At 36.1% G+C, this 7,869-nt stretch overlaps 1 long non-coding RNA gene across 1 annotated transcript; it reads left to right on the forward strand.

Moving 5' to 3' along the window:
- The first annotated feature begins 5,627 nt into the window (after positions 1-5,627).
- LOC141659630 (uncharacterized) lies at positions 5,628-6,683 on the forward strand. The gene is made up of 3 exons (XR_012549830.1): positions 5,628-5,719; positions 5,805-5,862; positions 6,639-6,683. It is a non-coding gene; the product is annotated as an uncharacterized LOC141659630 (long non-coding RNA).
- The last annotated feature ends 1,186 nt before the right edge of the window (positions 6,684-7,869 follow it).

Below are 7,869 nucleotides of genomic sequence, written 5' to 3' on the forward strand. Positions count from 1 at the left end.
ACGCGATGATATTTTATTAATTATTGGAGATCAGATTGTGGATTCGATAGAGCGTCCTAACACGAGACCGGATGATGTTCATATTGAGGATGTAGCGGTTAAGGATGTTGTCCTAGAAGGGATTATTGCTGAGAAGGATCCCGTGGAGGATCCTGACAAGAATGAATAAAGGACCACTGAGGAATTGATAACCATGGTTAGGGCGACTACTAGAGGTAGGATTGGCCGATCACTACCAGAGGTTCGTTCAAGTTTGTAGAGATAGTAGCCCCTTTAACGCGGCTTACTCATAAGACTGAGAAGTTCGAATGGACAGAAAAATACGAGATCAGCTTTTAAGAACTAAATCAAAGATTGGTGACGACCCTTATTTTGGCGTTGCCGGATGGAAAAGGAGATTTTGTGATGTGTAGTGACGCTTCGCATAAGGAATTAGGGTGCTTCTTATACAATACAGCAAGGTAATCGCATACGCATCAAAAAAATTAAGGGAATATAAAATTCGATATCCCCACCCATGAGCTTGGGCTCGTGGCAATAGTTTTGCCCTAAAGATTGGAGGCACTACTTGTATGGAGAGAAGTGCGAGATTTACACAAGCCATAAGTTCTCTAGTGCATTTTCACGCAGAAAGAGCTCAACATGCACCAGAGGAGGTGGTTAGAGCTAATCAAGGATTACGATTATGAGATTCTTTATCATCCAGGGAAAGCCAAAATGGTGGCTAATGCCCTTAGTATAAAGGAGAGACTCAAGATGAAAATGTCTTTGGGAGAGTTGATAAGAGATTTTGAGAAAATGGAAATAGAAGTGAAGGTAACCGGAGCCAGTACCGAAATGTTGTTTGAGATTGCAATACAACCCGAATTATCGAAAAAGATCATATTGTGTCAGGAAAAAGTGATGAATGAAGGCAGAGAGTCAATGACCGGAGAAAAGATTAATACCAAGAAAGATGATAAGGGAATAACGAGGTATTCCTACAGAATTTGGGTTCCAAATGTTTAAGAGCTTAAGGACTGGATCTTAAATGAAATCCATAGCTCGGGGAATAAGATTTAGGGCAAACCCCGAATGTGATAGTCAGGGAGGTTGCCACTAAGAAAGAAGGAGCCCATAACATAATGAAGTGGAAATCAAGGATTTTAACGTATAAGATAACCCCAAGTATGGGAGAAGGATGAAACATTTCATACTAAGGAAACAGAAAGTCGAGTAAGGAAAGGAGACCCGGGATGGTACTCCTATGGGGAAATTCATGGACCTGCCTAAACAAAAATTATACTTTTATTCCCAAACACCATCCTGAGGAAACAATGCGGTGGGAAATTCTTTCAGGACCTTTAAGTCACTAAGCTCTCAGAGTTCCAAGGAACAAGCTGAACTAGCCGAGGCAAGAGCCTGGCCAAAGGAAATAGAGGACTGATTTTATATTCTAAATGATTGATGAAGCGCAAAAGACTGTTTTTGTCACTTACCTTCCTAAGAGAGAGGCCACCCGCGGGTGAAAGACCAAGAAAGGCACGGAGCCAAAGGTTAGAATAAACTGATTAAAGTTCAGTCAATTATTTTCGAGAAAGTAATTTCGAAGGTTATGGAGATAGTGTAAAAGCTTTAGAGCCTGAACAAAGGCGGATGAGTATGATGAATTATAAATCTAAGTTTTAAAAGTTGTAAGGATTCGTTCTGAGGATAAGAATCCCAGAACGACGTGATGTTTGAAGTCAATGATTAGTGGGTTCATGAAATGATTGTAAGAGAAAGGAAAATAAAAAGAAACTGAAGTCGAAAGGAATATAAAGGCATAAGAGATACATATATTTTATCCCCTGTAAGTTGGGAGGATTCGAGGAAACCTTGAGATAGTTTGAAGGATAAATAATGAGAAGCGGATAGACTGAGGAGACAAGAAAGTAAGAAATTAGGAAAATTGGATTAAGGAAGTGACTTTCAAGAATGTGAAGTGTAAGATCGGTGGCATGATACCTAGAAAGGGAGACGCCAGGTATGAAAGATATCCCCACATTGAGATGACTGTTGAGATAAACAACAAAAGTAAATAAAGATTTATTAAGAAGAAGTTCACGTTGAACACGACCAATATCTTCTGGAACATCCATGTGATTATTACCAAATCAGGAAAGAAAAGCGGATAACCATTTTTATCTTTTGGAGGCCATATGGATTGACCTCAACTTGAATAAGGATGCTATTATAAAATTTGGTATAGACTATCGAGGTGGAAATGATTGAATAAGGTACCCTTATCAGGGATATGTGACTTTATTTATCCATGCAAGGAAGCAAGTACCTTTTTAAAAGGTGGAATTAAGGATATAACCTCAATAACTTGAGATGAACCCTAGGGGAATGTATAAGGGTTGGCCTTTCACCCTTAATAGGGACAATATGAGTTTTGACAGTACAAATTGGAAGGACTAAGGTAACAATAACCTTCAAAGATCAGGGGAGAAAGTTTTCAGAAGTACATAGACAATGGTTCTAGTATTAGTAAATGGTATTTTGATATACCCTGTATCTAGGGAATACAGGAGGAACGATTTAAGGATAACCTTAGAGGTTTTATAAGGAGGAAGGTAATATTCGAAGTTCTGAAGAATAGAAATTTTGATAAAGGAAATATGACGTAATTATAATAATGCCAGGTGGGCACGTATGAACCATAAGAAAATATAGATCGACCCAATGAGGGTCGAGATTAGTGACAACGAGAAGTACCGAAGATAAGAGACGTCCAAAGTATGATCGAGAGTCAGTCGTGACAATGTTCACATTCAAAGACCGAGGAAATAAATTATGGGAAAATTATGATATATTTTTTTTCTCACCAAAGCTTAAGGAAGAGCATTTTCACACAAGCAGTATTTTGAAATGAGGTAGAAAATTTAGTTGAAGGTGGTTAAAATGACATTGATTATAAGGAACTATTACTATTAGGAAAGGCCAATGAGGTGGCCGACACTTTGAGTGTAAGAGAAGAATTATAGGCGCTCGTGCCAGAGGAATACAGTGATGATGGTTGAAGCCGTGAAGGTTGTATTACGGTTTGGAAGATTGACATTCCTTCTGATGACTGTGCAATACCCAACCATAATAGTAGTTTGGTAAAGGTTTAATTGTGTAATCGCCATGAGCGGGCTATCTATCTTAGAAGGTCCTATCTTGAGAATAAGCCAGGATCATGTTTCAAAAAGGACTAAACAAACCTTTAAGTTAAGTCTTCTATTGAAGGCATATGATTAAGAATGGTATTAACCTGCTATCGTTGCTTTTATTGAAACTCTTCTGCAATTTTATCTGCTTCATGTCATATGTATGTCAAGTTCAGGAGTGTTCTCCATGAATCATGAACGGTGATCATGTTACCTCCTTAGAAGAATTCGATACGATATGTACGGACTCCGTATGGTTATCTATTAAGACTTCATGGAAAAAGAATGACTACAGTAGGTCAACGGTGGACCATAGTAATGCATGAATGATTCTACGAGTAATGAGCCGATTACTTACAACCGTGAGAGTTGTATTGGAATGGATGTTGAGATTGAGTACCACTAATCGGGTCGTGGTGGTGTATGTTATCATTGATAGACTAATTAAGTAGATTATCTACCTATTGAATACTTATTCCTTCTTATCAATAGAGAGTCATATTACTATACGAGGAAGGTTGCGGTGCAAGCATAGAATTCTAGTAACGATGATGTCTAGAATGAAATCCCTTATTCGAGTTTCGATGTTGAGGGAGTTTCAAAAGTGATTGTTTATGAGCTCGAGCAAGAGCATGGATCCATGGAATGATGGACGGAATAGTAAATATTCTGGCACGTGAAATGCGATGCTATAATACTTGATGTTGATATATATACACATATGTTTTGTTCTCCTATGACAAACCTCTATAGTTCAGAGGTAGATTCCAAGCCAGATATTTGTGGCGGTATTTTTTTCATATACAATTCTCTTCAATTCGTTCTTTTCTCTCCTTTTCATTTTGTATAAGCTGAGAAGAACAACCCTTCCAGAAGGGGAGGTATTGCCGAATGACTATCTATCTGTGTGATAGAAGCCTAGTAGGATACCATATGTTGTTTAATTACTTGTCAAGTACTAAAGGCTGGCCACCTTCTGTACTAACTATGCAATAGAACAAGTGTTCATGATCATAGTGATCTCTCAATAAAATCTTTTACTTCTATACGATAGATCAAGCTTTCGAAGATGGAAGCAGCTAAAGGAAGTAGTATCAGTGAGGTGGTATTCTGAATCTAACGCGTTAATGATACTAAGGTTGACGCGGTTATTAAAAGGTTATAGAATACTAACGAGCAAAGGTGTAACCAGTATAGTATTATGTACGGAAGATAGTAACGATTACGAACTAGAAAAGAATGAGTATTGAGAAACAAAAACTATAATGCTAGAAGCTATGATGAGAGTCTGTGCAATAGACTTGAAAGAATTTGGAATGGTCACTTAGCACGGATTGAGTTTTCTTACGATAATAGATCGTATGTCAGTATCGAGATATCGCCTTATGAGATTCTTGAGGGAAGACAATGTCGATCTCCCTTATGTTAGGATGAAGTTGTAGAGTGCAAGATGCTCGGACCCGTAGTAGTCCAAAGGACCAAGGATATAATAGATCTAATCAGAGGACGGCCGGTAGTAGTCCAAGATGGACATAAGAAGTATGCCGATTTGACTCGAAAGGAAAAAGAGTATAATGAAATAGGGGACCTAGTGATGTTAAAGGTATCCCTTGGAAATGATTGATGAGGTTCGGAAAGAAAGGAAAGCTAAGTCTACAATTTGTTGGACCCTTATTCATTTTCTATCTGATTCCGGGACGAAATCCTTTTATGGAGCGGAGACTGTAATAACTCCAATTTTTTTGGAATCTTTGAAACACTGATGAATAGTGATTTTGCTGATTATGCTGATTAAGAAAACTTTTCATGTCGCACTATGTACGAGTTCTTTTATTGATATTCTGAGATCTTATTAGTACTCCATATGGTATATAAGTGTATGTAAAAATCGTCAGAATCCAAATTCGAGCACTTTGATTTTTCCCGAAAATCCACCAGATACCGAAAGAATTGAGTATAAGGTAACATGATTAAAAGCATTTAAATTCAAGGATTATAAGAGAGGACCATAAAAGGAATATGAAATATCGAGAAAGGTTTAGGGGAACCCAAGTAATGAGATCCCGGATATGATCCCTCAAACGATCAACAAGAATGAACAATAAACGAGTCGTAAAATAATTAAACGACTAAGTAATGCAACAGGCAAGGAGGAGGGTCAATTAGTGCAAGATTAATGCACTTAGTTAACATCTTAATATAAGGATTAAGCTTAAAAAGATGCTTCCACCATAAGGATGAGACAAGTGGCAAGGATTATATAAGCTTGATGACATCACCATGCTTATGTCACTTTCCACTAATTTAAACAAAACAACTAGTCAAGTAAATATCCTAAAATCATTTCATTTCCACCACAAGTTCAAGTCAACACAAGCTCTCATCTTCCTCCTCCATTTCCATTGCTCTCGGCCAAAACAGAACCAGCACATTTAAACTGTTGTATCTCCTTCATTTCTCACTCAAATGTTGTGTTCTATAGCTCGTTGGAAAGGTATTGAGATGCCCTACAACTCTTGTTCACAAGTATCATACAAATAAGGATGGTAAGATCCTCATTTTTACAGTTCTTTCAATCGGATTTTTAGAAACTTCAAAGCCTAACTTTGTGTTCTTGATTTCTTTGGAAAGATCAAGCTTGTAGGAGGCTCCCTAAGGCTTCCTAGAAACTTAAAACCTCCCAAGGAAGGTATAAACTTCAAACCCTATCCTTTACTTTGATTATTAGTGATTTTGATGGTTGGTTTTCTAAATGAGAAGCATGACCTTTGATTATTAGTAGTTTGATTTGGATTTGGAGTGATTTGGTGAATGAATCTTGTTAAAATTAATAAAACTTGATTGTGGTTGGTTGAGATGAAGAATCTGAAGAATAAGGACTGGTATAGTATTATTTAGTTGAGGTTTTGATGTGTTAAGGATTGTGGGTTGTTTGGTGAGGTTTTGGTGTAGTGAGAAACTTGGAAAACTCGTAAATATAGCCGTCGTAATGCCCATTTTTATTCAACTGCTTTTTCTTAGTGTTCAGGACAGAAAACTCAATAAAAAATCTGTAACATTGCCATTTTTAGCTAGAGCGTGTCATAAACTTCGTTTTGATATGTGGATCACTTGGTTCCGATGTACGGTTTAGGAGAAACGACCGTTTTAAGTAACGTCATTTCGCGAACGAACCATTACCCCTCGCCTTACTTTGAAACCTTGGTTAAGGCCCTTAAATGACTAATTGGAGTATGAAATAATTATGTAAAGTGGATTAGGCAGTTGGTAGGATACTCGCAAAAGAATCTCCTTAAAATTATTAATGGTTAATTTATTAAAAATGGTGGAGCCAAGGGTACTCGAACGACTTATGTGATTCGTTAAGCATAAAAGTGACTATAAGCAAACGTTAGGGTTCAATTGGTTAAAGTCTAGTTTCTTAAGCGACCGTGGTTTAATTCCGACTTATGTTGTTGTTCATAGGTTATCGGACCCACTATAAGCTTAAGTCTAACCGGGAACACTCAGGCAAGTTTTCTACCCGTTATACTGTTGTTGTGATGTAAATATATGTATATGCATTATCTTGTGATAAGTGCATGATTGTTATTAGCAAATTTTATGATATATTGGAGCATGCTGATATGGTATATATGCATGTCTGTTTCGTAATCTTGATATCTAATTGTTGATTCGATTGTTTATAAGTTGCATAATACCTATGCTAGAGATAAGCAGTAGTTGCGTATACCCTTAGTATAGGGGACCCAAAGCTGAACATATTGCTAAACCGGGAGTCGATGTTCCCGAGTATAATATATATATATATACATATATATATATATAGTTTTCAAAACTATTAATCGGATAAGGTTTATTCGATAACTTTATTTTATTTAATGAATATTATTTTGAATATTCGTTCGAGGACTCATGACTCCGTTTATTTTATTTAATGAATATTATTTTGAATATTCATTCGAGGACTTATGACTTCGTTTATTTTATTTATTGAATATTATTTTGAATATTCATTCGAGGACTTATGACTCCGTTTATTTTATTTAATGAATATTATTTTGAATATTCATTCGAGGACTTATGACTCCGTTTATTTTAATTAATGAATATTATTTTGAATATTTTAATTCGAGGACTTATGACTCCGCTTATTCATTAAGTAATATTCTTTATTTTATTAAAGAATAATGTTCGATAATCAAACTTATTTTCGATTATTCAAATAAAGATCGTACTTTCGTATAAGTATATCTTTGGTTATTTATTATTCATTTCAAGTATGAGTTTTAAAACTTCTACTTCAATTATTTATATAGAGATTATCCTTTATGGGAATATTATTTAAATAATAATATTCAGATATTTTCTAATATATCGGGACTGATTTATTTCATTAAATCAGCATTACTTCAAACATTCTTAAAAATATTTTCGAGTCTTCAAAATAATTTTTAAAAGTTAGAGCGGATCCCAAAACTCATTTTTATATTTAAGATCTTCCTTACAAGGGGATTTAAATACTCGCTCAAAACCTGAGGGATCCGGCTCTGTGGTGTATTATATATTCGCAACAAGGCTGTTGTTTTGAGAAAACGTCTTGATTACTTGCCCAACATTCGGGAAGTAAGTCCATCTATTTGAGTCGGCATAAGCAACATGGGCTCAGTGGGCGTCCATGAAAGTGTAAGCGGCT

This window comes from Apium graveolens, chromosome 5 (assembly GCF_009905375.1).
Source record: "Apium graveolens cultivar Ventura chromosome 5, ASM990537v1, whole genome shotgun sequence".
Classification (NCBI taxonomy): Eukaryota; Viridiplantae; Streptophyta; class Magnoliopsida; order Apiales; family Apiaceae; genus Apium; species Apium graveolens.